A 16,449-nucleotide genomic window follows, 5' to 3' on the forward strand; every position below is an offset into this window, starting at 1 on the left:
CAGGCTTATGTTACTGTCTAAAAATAAGGTAGGTGCTCAGGGACCTTATGTCAACAGTAATAGTGACTTGAAATAGCCCACTCTTGTGAATTAGGAGTATGATATAGTAGTAGGTTGCCTCTCTCTGAGTAACAAGACCCATTACCATCTTTTGGTGGTTAGTGCATGACCAGCAGCAAGTCACTTAAGCTCTCTGAGCCTCAGTTCTGCCCTCTGTTAACTGAGAATAACTGCCTGACTTCTTTTTAATATGATTCCTAGGATTATATAAAAATATTCTATGTGAAAACATTTGAAGGTTATAAGCACTTTACATGAAAAGTTATGTCTTTTCTTATTGCTCTAATTAAGTGTAAATTCAAGCCTCTGGTTACTCAGCCTCTCAAATGATGTTTCCCCATTCTATTTAACGGTAATAATAATATATCAAAAATCTGCAATGACGATTATATGTGAAGCTCAATAATTGTTAGTCCCTCAATATTCTCTACTTCTCTTATAAGATGTATCCTTATGAATGTGACTGATCAAAATATCAAGTGCAATTTTTAGTATTGCTTCTATTCTGTTAGCCCACATAATCTAAATCTGAATTTAAACAAAGCTAGCATTATTAGAAGGAATTGTAGTTCTGGTTGCTGTATTGGCTCTGCAAGATGTGTATAACTGAAGAGGTCATTAATTAATAACTATTTTCCATTTGATTTTGGAGTCGATTGAGAGGTGGACACAAGAGTTAAGATATAGAAAATGAACTGTCAGCTTTATTATTGATAGATCTATTGACTTAGGTACATGAGCAAGTAACTTTGATATTCCACCCTTGAAATGGGATTACTCAGATTCTACATCTAAAGACTGTCCCATATGTAGGAACTTCCCAAGTAAACTTAGGGTACAAAGAGTGATGCAAAACATGTTTTTCCTTGTGCACAGATGGCTTCCGATAAAAGAGAGATGAGATCAAGTGTGTGAAACGTATATAACCAATCATTTATCTCAAAATTTATCTAGATTAAATGTCTTATAGTAAAAATCCCATCACACATTCTTGTAGAAATTGACAAGATGATTCTAAAATGTACAGAGAACTCTAAAGACTTAAAATTGCCAAGAAAACTTTGGAAAAGAATAAAGTTTGAGGACTTACACTACCTGATTTCAAGATTCACTATAAAGCTACAATAATTCTGAGACTGTGGTGCTGGTGACATAAGGATAGACTTTTACATGAATAGTCAATAAACTTATGACAGAGATATGAATGCAATTCCGTTGAGAAAGGAAAGCCGTATGGAACCATGAGAGACCCCGAATTTCCAAAACAATCTTGAGAAAAAAGAACAAAGCTGGCAGTATCATCCTCCCAGACTTCACACTGTACTACAAACCTATAATAGTCAAAACAGCGTGGTACTGGCACAAAAACAGACATATAGATCAATGGAACAGAATAGAGAGTCCAGAAATAAAACCATGCATCTTTGTTCAATTAAGCCATGACAAAGGAGGCAAGAGTATACAATGGAGAAAAGACAGTCTCTTTAATAAGTGGTGCTGGGAAAACTGGACAGCTACAGGTGAAACAACTTAGAACATTTTCTCACATCATATACAAAAATAAACTCGAAATGAATAAAGACCTAAATGTAACTTTTATGTCTTACATAAAACTCCTAGAAGAGAACATAGGTGGAACACTCTTTGACATAAATTGTAGCAATTTTTTTTTTTGATCTGTCTCCTAAGGCAAAAGAAATAAAAGCAAAAATGAACAAATTGGATCTAACTAAACTCAAAAGATGTTGCACAGCAAAGGAAACCGTGGACAAAACGAAAAGACAACCCATGAAATGGGAGAAAATATTTGCAAATGATAAAACCAACAAGGGGTTAATATTGAAAAAATATAAACAGCTCATGCAACTCAATATTGGAAAAAAAAATCAACCCAATCAAAAAATGGGCAGAAGACTGAGTAGGCATTTTTCCAAAGAAGACACACAGATGGCTAGCAGGCATATGAAAAGATGACCAACACTGCTAATCCTCAGAGAAATGCAGATCAAAACCACAATGAGACATCACCTCACACCTGTCAGAATGGCCATCATCATAAAGTCTACAAATAACAAATGTTGGTGAGGAAGCGGAGAAAAGGAAACCCTGGTACAATGTTGATGGGAATGTAAATTGGTACAGCCACTATGGAAAACAGTATGGAGTTTCCTCAGGAAACTAAAAACAGAACCACTATATGATTCAGCAATTCCACTCCTGGGTATATATCTGGAAAAAATGAAAACACTGATTTGAAAAGATATATGTACCCCAGTGTTTATTTAACAATAGTAAAGATATGGAAGCAACCCATGGCCATCAATAGATGAACGGATAAAGAATATATATATATTCTTATATATATATATATATACACATATATAAGAATATATATGTATATACATAAGAATATATGTGTATTCTTATATATATACACATATATAAGAATATATATGTGTATATATAGACACATATACATACAATGGAATATTAGCCATAAAAAAGGATGAAATTCTGCCATTTGTAGCAGTTTGGATGGATCTAGAGAAGACTATGCTTAGTGAAATAAGACAGACAGAGAAAGACAAATACTGTATGATATCACCTATTTGTGGAATCTAAAAAAAAGATCTTGTTTATTTTTTAAGGTGTGAAATATTTCACATGGCACCATGGGCCCATTACTTGATTTTTATCAAGTTTAACATTATGCTATATTTGTTCCTCATATTTTAAAATAAATTTAAAATTTAGGTGTATCTTTCTATAATTTGTTTCATTCAGTTTTTTTGATAGTTATCTATGTTGACAGATATTCCTCCATTTCATTGATTTTATCTGCTGTATAGTGATCCATTTGTATCACAATTTATGTATTCATTCTTCCATTGATGAACATTGAGTTTTTTCTTTTTTATCTCATTCCTATTCCTTTTGCAAATATATAAGGTTTTCCCTTGAGTATATATCTAGAAATGGAATTGTTGGGTTATAAGGTATAAATATCCTCAATTTACTTGATGGTACATTTTCCTTCTGTCTGTATCAGTGAGAAAATATGAACTGCAGTAATGACCTCAGAAATGCAGTGATTTAACACATAACGTGCTTCTCCTCCTTTTGCTGAGCATCTTCTTCTGTATCTCGGTTCTCAAAGGAGAAGATAGCTGTCCCTCAGCACTTTATGTCAGATGAAAGAAGCCACCCACAAAGGACCACATATTGCATGTTCTCATTTATGTGAAATAGCAAGAATAAACAAGTCTATAAAGACAGAAAGTAGATTAGTTGTTTCCTAGTGATAGGGACCAGGGTTCTTGGCCTTCCCCAATCAATAGAAATCGGCTAGAGGCCAGACAAAAATTCAGGTAAGGCTTTACTGGGGCCCCTGCTACCCCAGGAGGGAATGAAAAGAAGTAACAAGTTCCCCTCCTCGCTCCCTGAGGTGGAGCGGGCTTGTTCCTTGTGTGAGGTGAGGGTAGGGCTATGTCCAGGGGTTGGGCCAGAGGGGGTGGCTTAGGTGTTTTGCCCACCCCTTTGTGGTATTGAATGCAGGGGGCATGCTCAGTACCCTACTTTTGCTTCTGACACCGGTTTTTGCTCCTGGCTCTTCAGAAGTGACAGTTGGAATTTTTGGTCTTTTTGTATCTTTTTTGTTCGTAATTTGCCCCAATTGTGTTATTTTGGATCCCATATAGCTTCTTTGTATTTTGTTGCTGGAGGAGACGTGTGTCCAGGTGCCAGCACTGCAGCAGTGCAGCAAAGGGTCCCAAGTCCCAGCTTGTCTCACTAGGGCTGAGAGGAGGGGTAATGGGGAATGACTACTGATGATCATAGTGTTTCTTATTGGGGTGACAAAATGTTACAAAATTAGTTTGTAGTGATGGCTGTACAACTTGGTGAATATACTAAGAAATCATTGAATTTTACACTTTAAATGAATTTAATGTATGGTGTGTAAATTATATCTCAACAAAGCTCCTAAAAATCAACACCGAGGAAGAGATTACTCTTCATATCATTTGACAGATAAGGAAAGTAAGTCCACATAAAGTTCAGTTTCTTGAGCCAGGATTCCAATCAGCCCCTAGCTGATTTCAGATCCCATGTTTGCCACCATACATCCCATCTCAGGTGATGGATCTCATGCATAGCCCATCGCTTAATGTCGACAAAGAAGCACAGCAGAATCCAGAATGGTGAGCGCTGCCCTGCAAGGCAACCACAGTGTATGTCTCGGCGCGCTGAATTTTCAGCACTTTCATGAGAAACGACGGAATGGAAGAAGGAAGTTCAGAAAGGGAATAATAACGTTTACAGTCTTCTTCTTAAGGAGGTGTGAGGATAATGAGCCTGCATTATATCCCCAGTTGAGAAATAAGGAACCAGAATCTCAGAGAGGTTTTCTTCCAGTCGCAGAGTTAGCCAGTGGATGGACATCATCCATTGAAAACTATAGTTTGGGAGTTTTCTCATTTTCTCTCTGCAACAAATTGTATGGAAAAGCATGCTTTTTACCGTGGCAAGGTTTATTCATATTTCTTACGATTAACTACTTAACTGAAAAAAATAACTCTCAGCCTTTTTGCATCTAGTTGTTTCTTGGACTAAGACACGATACATCATGTTTTGTTTTCTTAGAGAAGGTCGGCCTTCAAATGTTGCAAGTGACTATCTAAATACGTGAATATTATAAGGACAGTAAACACAGGTGCAGTGTTTCATGACACAGACCCTGTAACAACTCTCTTCATCAGGAATGTTTTCCACATTCACAGTCTTACTGTCCTCTAGTTTTGAGTATGTATGTTTAAAAATAGATCCTCATTAAGTCTGTAAAGACTCGCCCTTCAAGTATTCAGGTCTCAGATGTTCTTGGCACATTCTGTCCTGGTGATGTAGACAAGAGAGTTATGTGTTGCAGGCAGGGCAGCCAGTGGACGGTTCTGGCAGGCTGGTTGCCCCCAGTCAATGAGCTGAGAGAAAGGGATTGGTGTCAGGAGCCTGCAGATAGGATTTATGATTTTAGGGCAATTGCTGTGCCTGCTGAAGCCTTCAGAAGAGGAGCCAGTGCTTAGAGAGGTCATTTTCACTTCTCAGGCTCACTTGAGCCTGGTAAATTTGGAGAGGCATATTTCTATCTTCGCTTTAAAGACAAATAAACTGAAAGCCAGTGAGGTTACAGAGCCTGGGCAATCTCACAGAGATATCAGCGGCAGAACTGGCATTTGAACCCAAGTCTGTCTAAAGCTGAAGACAGTGTCCTTAACGGCTCCAACCCAGGGCCTCCCCACTGCTGTGACCTCAGCTGTGTCCTGGGTACTAACACTCTGAACAGCATCACCAGTTTGAAATGGAAAAAACTGTATCAGTATCTAGACATCTCTCTTCTTGATGTCTCAGACAACATGTCTTCAAAAGGAAACAGCCTTGAGAAGGAAGGAAACAGATGAGGTCCTGTCACTGCCGCTAACCTTATGTGACCTTGGGAAAGAAAGTCACTCCAGATCTCTGAGCTTTGATCATTTCATCTTCTGACGTGGATCTACTAGTCTTCCCATGCTAATGTCACAGGGTTATTGTGAGTACTAAATAGAGTCTCAGATCTGGAAGGATGGTAAAAACACGGGATATCCTTGATTCATTCAGGACCATGACTTGGCAGTGACTCAGAAAAATCTAGGGGTTGGTGAAGATCATCTCTCTGATCCCCTCTCTGTGCTTTATTTCCACTCTGTGATCACACTTCCTGCCCTATGACCACCACGTGGCAAGTGCTTTCAACCGTATCCCCAGTTGCTACATCAGGGTACAGATATCCAACTAGCAGCATCAGAAGCTGACAGATAAATTCTAGGACATTAGTAATTGACAATCCAAACCTTACTGGTGCTTTTGCATTTAAATGTCTTTTATAAAACAGTAGAACTACCATATGACCCAGCAATCCCACTACTGGGCATATACCCTGAGAAAACCATAATTCAAAAAGAGTCATGTACCAAAATGTTCATTGCAGCACTATTTACCGTAGCCTGGAGATGGAAACAACCTACGTGTCCATCATCGGATGAATGGATAAAGAAGATGTGGCACATATATACAATGGAATATTACTCAGCCATAAAAAGAAACGAAATTGAGCTATTTGTAATGAGGTGGATGGACCTAGAGTCTGTCATACAGAGTGAAGGAAGTCAGAAAGAGAAAGACAAATACCATATGCTAACACATATATATGGCATTTAAGAAAAAAAAATGTCATGAAGAACCTAGGGGTAAGACAGGAATAAAGACACAGACCTACTAGAGAATGGACTTGAGGATATGGGGAGTGGGAAGGGTAAGCTGTGACAAAGCGAGAGAGAGGCATGCACATATATACACTACCAAACATAAGGTAGATAGCTAGTGGGAAGCAGCCGCATAGCACAGGGAGATCAGCTCGGTGCTTTGTGACCACCTGGAGGGGTGGGATAGGGAGGGTGGGAGGGAGGGAGACGCAAGAGGGAAGAGATGGGGACGTATTTATATGTATAACTGATTCACTTTTTTATAAAGCAGAAACTAACACACTATTGTAAAGCAATTATACTCCAATAAAGATGTAAAAAAAAAAAAACCCCCAAAACCAGGGGTTCATAATCTGGAGTCCCATTCATTTGTAGGCTTTGGGGAGCTCGTAAAGCATCTGAAATTGTATAAACAATTGTATATGTCCATCTGTGACTTTTTCTGAGTAGAGGCTTAAGTTTCTGACAGATTTTTAAAAGATGCAGTGAATCTCAATAGTTAAGCATTTGTTCTAGGAGATACAGTTTCATGACCACGTGGCAGCCACCTAAATTAGAATCTCCATCACCTTCAGCTGTTGCTGTTCTGTCATAACCAATATCCAATGTATCATTGAGTCCTACCTTCTGATATGTCCTAAAGTCTAATTTTCCTTCAAGCCTGCTTTCATCGTTGAGACTTTCATCGTCTATTGTCAGGAGTATTGAATTCTTTGAAATGGTCTTCTTGTCTCTACTCTTGCTACCTCTGAGCTATCTTCTTCAGTCCTGTCACAGGGACCTTTCCAAAACACCCACATAACCTGTTGCTACCCTGCTTCAACTGACTTCCTAGCATCTTCAGTGCAAAGCCCAACCTCCTTACGCTTCATCATGGCCTTCAAGACCCCTGACTGCCTCGCTCCATTCCTGCTTTTTAGCCATATCTCTCCCCAACTCCCTTCTGTGAGCCCTGTGCACTCTGTGCCAGGTGATCACACACTGTTATACTTTGATTTTGCTCCTTCCTCTGTCTGGAATACTATCTTTACCTTATACAGCTAATAAACTCATTCTCAAGCTTCAGGGCCCAACATCACAATGTCATGTCCATCGTGAAGCCTTCTCCTTATCCCCATAACTTCCCCCCTAGAAGAGTGAGTCACTCCTTCCTTTACATTCCAAATCTTACCTCTTACATGATTGTTTCTGCCAAGTTGTGTTTTCTTAATTCTGTAGATATCTCCTTTCCCGACAGTACTCTGACCTTCATATTGTCGGAGGTGACCAGTCATTGGCAATAAAAAGCTCACAGTGTAATAGTTTATAAATAAAAGTTTGTCAACTAAAAAGATCAATAGTTTAATAATTAATGCTGAAGAAGTAGGCAACACTACAGACAACAGGGTGTGGGGCCTGGGGTCAGTGTGAAGTTTTCACCATGCTTGACAAATCACACCTCGCGTTGGTGTCAACTGAAAAATTATTCACAACCTAAAAGTTGAGAGTTATGTTTTACTCGGTGGATATTTTTAGGCCTTCAAGCCCGGGAGGCAGTAACCCTGCGAGAACTCAGAGGAGGCTAGGGAGGGAGCCAGCATATACAGGCGTTTTGCAACAAAGGGCAGGTAGTCTGAACATCAAAAGATTACTGTTAATTAGAGAAAATCAGATATCTCAAGTTAAGAAATGTAGTGCTCTTCTGTGTATGAGAAGATGCAAGAGTCTGGGCTCACTGAAATCATTCCTTTGATATGCACCTTAGCTATCTGGCGCCAGTATCCTGTGTTTTCACATCCTGAGTTTCTTCAGGGCTCACCTAGGGAATGGCTGCAGTCTGATGGCTGCTAGGTGGCAGGTATTCTCTTTCCTTCCTGAGTTCCCTCAGGGTTCACCAGCTCACCAGTGGCTGAAGTAGGCAGGTGGCTGCCATCACTGATGACTGTGACATCTTTTGTTTACTGATATGACAGGCAATATTCCATTTCTCATTGCTTGCTGCTTTGATCTATAAAATGGGAGCAGAAGGTCAATAATTGTATATTGGAAATGATTGGGTCAATGGATACAGGCTAGCGTATTGGAAAGAGCATTGAATTAGGAGTTAGGAGCCCTAGATCTTAATATTAGCCCTGCTATCAATTCCTTAGATGGCATTGGCCAAATTGGTTCTTTCTAAGGGTCTGTGTTCTTAGCAAGATAATGTTGACCCAGATTATGTCTCAGATCGCTTCTAGCACTAACATTTTATGAGTCTAAGAAAACAAACTATAACCCCACATTCTGGGCTGGTTTCCTGACCCTGTTTGTCAGAGAGAAATGGAGATATGAAAACTACCACAACTCAATAAAAAATATATCTTTTAATTCTAGGGCCTTTAGTCAGGAGGCAGTGGGGAAGTAACATTTTGGTGGTATTGATCTGGGATTCTGTAAAGATACCTCAATTGTGTAAAACTCTGGCATTACTGTCTAATTTCCCAGAAGAGCCTTTATGAGGCTGTCCTGAGTCAAAGATCTCCTGGAAGACCATCCAGAATTATGACTCAAGCTTGGTAAGTGAATAGGAGGGTCAAGAAGCTCAAAGGCCATGGCAAGAATCAAGATCTTAAATCTAGACCACACTCCAAATCTGGCTGGGGTCCTTGGAACATATAAGCATGAATCAAATGTCCTCTTAAAAAGAATGGGCAGAGTGAAATATTTACCTATGTGTGCTGGATTATTTCTTTCACGATGATAAAACATTTTAATACTAATGGTTTAGTAAGAGGATACTAGACCTGTTTCAACTAGCTGTGTCAGTTCTCTTTGGATAGTCATGTCATCTCCCTGGGCCTTAGTTTCCCCATCTGTGTAATGGGAACAGCTTTCCTTCTTTATGTTGTTGGGAGAAACAGATGAGGCTTTGTACGTGAAAGCACTTTGTAGATTGTGAGGTGAGAGTACCTTTGGACTGGCTGGTGAGAGTAGGAAAAACATAAAAGAAAATCATATCCTTTCCCTAACTCATGGTTTATTATATTCCGAAACGGGACTGGCTTTTCTCCTGGAGGTGACCAATTTAGAACTTACACTTGAGTTGTTTGGTCTCCGAAGAAGGAGGCACAGAGTGCTAGAACCCAGAATTTTTGGACCCGAAGTTATAGTGACTACTAAACATCAACACGTAACAGGAGAAAGGAGAAGTGGTAAAGTCGATTAGCCAGTACATTTTACTTCCCATCAGACACTGACTCCAGAGGAATGTAAAAATAAATATTTCTCCACCTTTGGTTTGAGTTGTGTTTCAATCCATCTCAAGTCACCGGTCAAAGGGACTTGGGACTGGCCCCTCTAGTCGCTTCAGCTTCCGTCCCAAATCCTCACCTGGCATTACTACTTTTCTTCTAGTATGTGCCTGTATTAGTTTTCTAGGGCTGCTGTAAAAACGTTACACAGACTAAGGACTTAAACAACAGAACTTTCTTATCTCACAGTTCTGGAGGCCAGAAGTCCAAGATCAGGCGTTGGCAGGGCCAGACTCCCTCTGAAGGTTCTAGGGAATGGTATGCACAGGCCTGTCTCCTGGCTTTTGGTAGTTCCTTGGTTTGGGGCAGCATAACTCGAATCTTCATGTGGTGTTCTTCTCCCAAGATGCGTGTCTACGTTCAGATTTCCCCTTTGGTAAGGACAGTAGTCTTTTTGGGGTAGAGGCCCATCCTACTTCAATATGTCCTCATCTTAACTAATCACATCTGTAATAACCCTATTACCAAGTAAGGTTACATTCTGAAGCGCTGGGGATTAGGACTTTAACATATGAAATATTTTTTGGAGTGGGGGACACAATTCAACCCATAATGCCACCCTTCTCTGTCAAAAGAGAAACATTTTTTCTTTGGACTCTCTCATCTCCACCTCCCACCAACTTGGTTGTGTGGTCCCTTTTACCCATTTGATCTCTCTCCTGCTTTCCCTTCTCCACTCTGGCTTTGGGCTTGGAGTATTAGTTCATTGGAGTTTATGTTAAATAGGATGGGCAATGTGTCATGGATCCTATAAATGGAGAGATGAAGAGAATGAAGAGTTATTTGAGGTGGACAGGCATCAGGATGGAGGACATGCAGTTGCAGTATTGACTTTCTACCAGGGCATTTCCAATGATTTAATATGATAAAGTGTCTTTATTCTTTCTCTTTCTTGATTTACATGGCTCCCTTCTATAAATCTCCTTTAGGCAGGGGGAGAGGGGTAGACAACTTTTCTTACAACATTCCCGCTGTACCTTACTTCTCCAACTTCATCATGGGGCTGACCTGCCTTTGGATGAAGCTGGACCCACAGAGATGAGAGGAGAACAATGCATATGCACATGCATGCACAGACACATAGGTAAACATACAACACAAACAAGTCCTTGGTGATACTGTTAAATCTCTCAATCAAACCCACCCCGAATCTACCTTCTTTCCGGACTTTTAACTATGTAAGTAAAATACAATTTCCTGTATCTTATAAGATTTGGGTTTTCTCTTATTTGAAACAAAATGAGTCCAGCACAATACAATTAGAAAGTTGGAAGCACGAAACACAGGCCAAGAAACAAGCCTCACTTTAGGTGTTTTATAAATGAACCCCACCTCTACAATATTGTTAATGCTATCATTTCCAGAATACCACATTGAGACAGTATCTAAGTTGGTAACCTGGATATTCAGTAAGATGAAATAATAGTCATGACCTTGACACAAAGTCCACTTTCAATATCTTGTTTCCATTTTTCTGCCTTCTCTATAATTTGAAATATTTGAGAGATAGACCTAGTTGAGTAAAGGCAGGAGAGAGAATATTTCTTAGGCATCTACATGTCCATAAAAGGTACTTTAATCCCATCTTATTTTATTCTACAATAATCCTCTATAGTGGTGATTAAAACCTCTGTTTCATAGATATGAAAACAGTGGCTCAAATAAATTATATAATTTGTTCAAAATCCAAGATTGGACTCGAGTTCCTCCTTGTACCATAATCAGCGTTTCCTTGTTTCTCATATTGTTTCAATTAAGAGGGAAACATTTAAAGTATCAGTAGCGTTGCGAGAAAGTAATTATATTCCTTTTGTGTTTGTATATTATCCAGAATATGACTGCAAGAAGGATGCTAGGAATATCAAGTGAATCTACCTGCGTAATTAGCCTGAAGTAATTTCTAATCCCTGTATAATTTGCTCCTCTTTAAATTGTTACTTTTGGTATTTTTAAAAGCAGTTTGGTCTTTTAAACAGAATACAAACACTTAAAATGAACTCATGTAGACCTATATTATAATTCCAGCTCTGACACTTACTAGTTGGTTATTTTAGCCAAGTCACCTACCCTCACTGGGTTTCCAATTTCCCTACATTGTAAAAGTCAGAATAATAATACAAACCTTATTGTGAAAGGTAATAAAAATCATTTGAATGTACCTAGCACAGGGCTTGACATATGGAAAGTTATCAGTGAATATGTAAATGAGCTATAAAAATAGTAGTGGAGAATAAAATAATGAATTTTTATTGTGTAAAAGAGGTGAGCCTCAATCTCCTCATCGTATATTTTAATCTAACTACTTTACATGATCGTTATTGCATGAGGTAATTTGAGATTCTGTAGGAAACAAAGGTTCCATGGAAACTTCCAGTGTCCTAATAACTTCATAATATTGCAACTTAAACTATAAAACCAGTTGGAATGGATGGAAAGTTCCTTGGAAATCTAGTATCTTTTTTTCATTTTTGAGTTCATTTGCTTTAAACAAAGCAGGAACCGTATGCCTGAAATACTATTTCTGTCTTCCTCTATTTATCTGAAGCATGATATTCTTTAGAAACTTTTTGAATTTTAGTAGCTTTTTGAATATATAATTTCTTTCTTTGATCTATTGTTTGTGGTGTCTAAAATGCTCATTTAATCATGCCTACCATGTATTATTATATAAATGTCTCATGCTTTTATCCAATCACTTTGCTATCTAAGAGATATTAATTGAATACTCAATTCTGCAGAGTACTCTGAAGGGGAAAAAAAAAAGGTGAACCATGAATGATACCTGCTTGTATCGATATTATTTTTGCTTACTCCATTTGAGATAGCTGCAGCCACTCTGTAACCACAACAGATATTAGCCTGAAGCCAGCATGCGGGGGATTCCAAGCCAAGAGAATTGTTGAGAAGTGCAATCAAAGCCATTGTATTACACCAACTCTGAAACCTACCTTATCTCTGGATTTCTATTCCCGAGAGCTTTATGAACTATTTCCATGTTATGTAGGCTAAGCTCAGTTTGACTTTCTGTTGTTTACAGCCCATGATATTTTAGTTGGTATACCTACTCTTTTATCTCTTGTGTGAGACCCTAAGTTCCTGAAGAGTGGGGAATGGTTTATGAGTTCCTTCATTGATTGATACAGTTTTGAACCTAGGGTGGGTACCCAGAATTTGAATTCAGATATTTATGATTCCATAGACCATGATAACACATATTAAAAATAATGATTCTTAGTGTTTTTAGGGTCATGTTCCTTTCAACAGCTGATAAAAAAGTATTGGCTATATCCACGAGAAATATAAATATATACACTGCTGTGTGCAACAAACAAAATATTTACATGCAATTTCAGGGTTTTATAAGCCTCTAAAGCCATTCATGCACTCAAGGACCACTGCTAAGAATTCCATTCTAGGTGATGACTTTTGTCTAGAAATTTACATTTCCCCATCCTCCACACTCTTCTTCGAAACCCACCTAAAATGAAATGTGACCTTCCAAACCTATGTAAAAAGGGCACTTGTTTTTTTACTTACCAGTTAATGTCAACGTTATCTACACACTTTCCCTGCTATTAATTTGAGAGACATTAATTTAGTGCCCCATACTAATGGAATAATTTCTGTAGTAAAGGAAGGAAATCTTCAAAATTTGAAATGACCATGATTTTAAAGTACTTTATTTTTTCATAAATCCTGATATTAATAACAGCAGTAACGAGTATTTGTATAGTGGGTTTCAGTCTTCAGAGTTTTTGTCTGTAATTTATTCCACTCTCAACAACCTTGTGAGGTGGTAAGAGTGGACATTTGTTGATTTATGACTGTCCAGCATCCATTAATTTGAGGGACCTGGGTGGCCCCCACTTTGTACAATCTCAGTGGGACTATAAATCAATGTCCACTGCCCTCCTAATAGAGGACTAGAGGCCCCTGGAGGCGGTGCGTACCTTTCCCTCCGGACTTTCACTCACTGCTTCAAAGAAGCCGATGGGTTTGTAATCTACGCTTAGTTGATTAGACTCTTTTCCCCACTACTTTGTGTGTTGTGTCAAGTGACTCACAGCGGGGAAAAAAATGGCCCAAATCCTTCATTCCAGGTGTGGCACTCTGCTGAGATGGTAGGATGCTCTTGTTACCTTGATCTTATTCTGATTTTTCATTCTGGTTTTTGCCTTATTTCTCAGCCTGGACACTAGCCTATCAATTTACTTTGTGACATCTTTGACAACATTCCAATACATTCCCTTTTCAAGTTAACTAGATTTAGACTGAGCTGCTGCCAGGAAAGAACTTTAACGATGAAGAAAACATAGTAGACGTTTAAATCTCGGTATTATGTACGAGAATGTAGAGTTGCAATTAGACAGTAAGAAGTGAAGCCAGACCTTTAATTTAAGACTCAGAGGGTTCTGCTCTTTCTGCTGCTCTTTTAGGTAACTCCTTGTTTGTTTGTTTATATATATATATATATATATATATATATATAATCATTTGGGTGTGTGTATATAAGGTATATATATAATATATATAGTCATTTCTGTGTTCTTTGTGTGGGAGCAAGGATTGAACAGAATTCCACCTTGAAGTTTGTATGAGTTAAAATGAACTTCAGCTGAATTAACAAAAAAAATCCAAAATAAGAATGTTTTAAACAAGACCATTTCCCCCCCACCCCTCTTTCTCAGGTAAACTAAATCTAGAGGAAAGGGCTAGTTTAGCAGTTGTGAAAAGTTGTCAGGCAGAGTCAAAGCTTCTTCTAGCTAACCTCTCAAATATCCCTAGGAATGTGGCTCTTGTCCTCATGATCAAAGATAGCCTATATATCATCTGTGTTCCCAGATCTAGGGTTGAAGAGGGGAGGAACAGATCCATATCCCTTTAAGAGACTTATTGGCAATATCTCTCCACATATGTGTTTATACTTCATTGGCCAGAACTCAGTCATATCACTCCCTAGCTGCACAGGAGTCCTAGAACATATTTTTTAGCTGGACAAAAATAGGCCCAGATAAATTAAAATTTTTAAAGTTTAATTTTCGTTGATGATTTTATATATATAATATGTATTTCATATTTATATATATTTTTATGATAAATATATCATAAACATATATCCTGATAAATTTTCTCAAACTAAATATATTTCTGTAAGCAACATCCAAATAATTAAACAGAACATTATCAGCACCTAAAATGAGAATTCTTTTCATAAAGAAAAGGAGGGAATAGGTACTTCGGGGCAACTAGTAGTCTCTGGCATAAACCCCAAACCACACTGAACCACAGTAATTTGCTGGATATTTGATGTAAGCAACCATTTCTTCTTCTAACTGAATCACCATTCAATCAATATTTTCATCACAGCATCCCCAGTGGCAAGCTCGGTGACCAGCACAGAAAAGTTGCTCAGTAAGTTAAGCGTATGTTGAACCACTGATTGAGCAAATGAACTTCTCAGACTCCCCCCAAAGCTGAATTATTGAATTAACTAATTTGTACCTGAATTTACAGAGAATGTTTCATAAAATGTTTGAACTTGTACAGGAAGGGAAGGTTGAAAGTTACATCAAATTTGCTAATGGCTATTTCCTTGTGGTTACTGCTAAGTAATTAGTTACTAAGTTTCGGGCACTAGGCATCTTATATGAATTGTCTTGTTTAATTTGCACAGCAAGTTAGATAGTATTATCCATGTTAAAAACTAAGGCTCAGAGGGATTAAGTCGTTGGCCCAAAGTTACCTGATTAGTAACATTTTCCTAAAATTCCTGTTCCTGTGTCACTTTTCTATGTAAAAAAATTAAATCTCTTTCCTTTGCCTTCTTCCTACAAGGACTCTCTCTCCAGGTCCATTTCATTTTTCTCTGATCCCCCAAATACTCTCTATATCCTGGGTCTTTTAATCAACTCTTTCTAATCTCATTTTACCTTTCCACACAGGCACACAGTATTTCAATTTGCTAATTTACTTGGCCTTCGGGCCTTAGTTTAGATGTTACTTCCTCTAGGAATTCTGGCCTGACCCTCTGTGTTAATTTTCTCCCTTTTGTAGTCCCACCTGATGTCACCTCTCATCAGAGCACATCTCAGCTTTATTGTGATGCTAGCTTTCTTGTTCCATGACCCCTGGGTGATAAGCTTGAGAAGAGGACCATATCGCGTCCACTGCTTTATACTCAAGCACACAATAGTCACTTAGAAGTAACTGTTGGATGATTGAACGAATCAATGAATGAATGAAGTAGTGGAGCCATGGTTCAAAGCCACTTCTAGGCAATCCCACATCTTGTGTGTCTATCTAACCCTATGATGTGCAGCATCACTTTAGAGTTCCTTGTCAGCAAGAGAAAGACCTGTCATCGCATATAGAATCCAAGATGGGCTTTATCTTCTCCAGAACAGCACTCACCCATAGAACGTGGCTTTCCTCTGTGCTATAGAACACTTTCCTGCATACTGCATCTCTCATCTTGACGCGAACGGCCATAAAACGTTTCTTTGTGTAACTTTTACCATGATGCTTGCTTTCCATTGCATTCCACTTAAAAGTGTTCCTTTTTGAGGCACCAGAACTCTAATTGGTGAGACCCAATCAGCCCTAGTGGGGTATGTCACCACAGAATACCGATTGCCTCATCACTCCACGTGTTGGAGATCTGGACATTGATGCATGTACTGTGGGGGAAGGTCCAGGACTAGCTCCCGGGAGAGGATCACTCGTCCACTGAAGCATCTCCATCTTTAGCTCTTTGGATTCTGTGAGCTGCATCGGCTGGGGTTTGATTTGCCGTTAAGGGTAGGTGAACTCAACAAATAAGGATGATT

The sequence above is a fragment of the Monodon monoceros genome, unplaced genomic scaffold (genome assembly GCF_005190385.1).
Source record: "Monodon monoceros isolate NGI ecotype Baffin Bay Population unplaced genomic scaffold, NGI_Narwhal_1 Super_Scaffold_14, whole genome shotgun sequence".
Classification (NCBI taxonomy): domain Eukaryota; kingdom Metazoa; phylum Chordata; class Mammalia; order Artiodactyla; family Monodontidae; genus Monodon; species Monodon monoceros.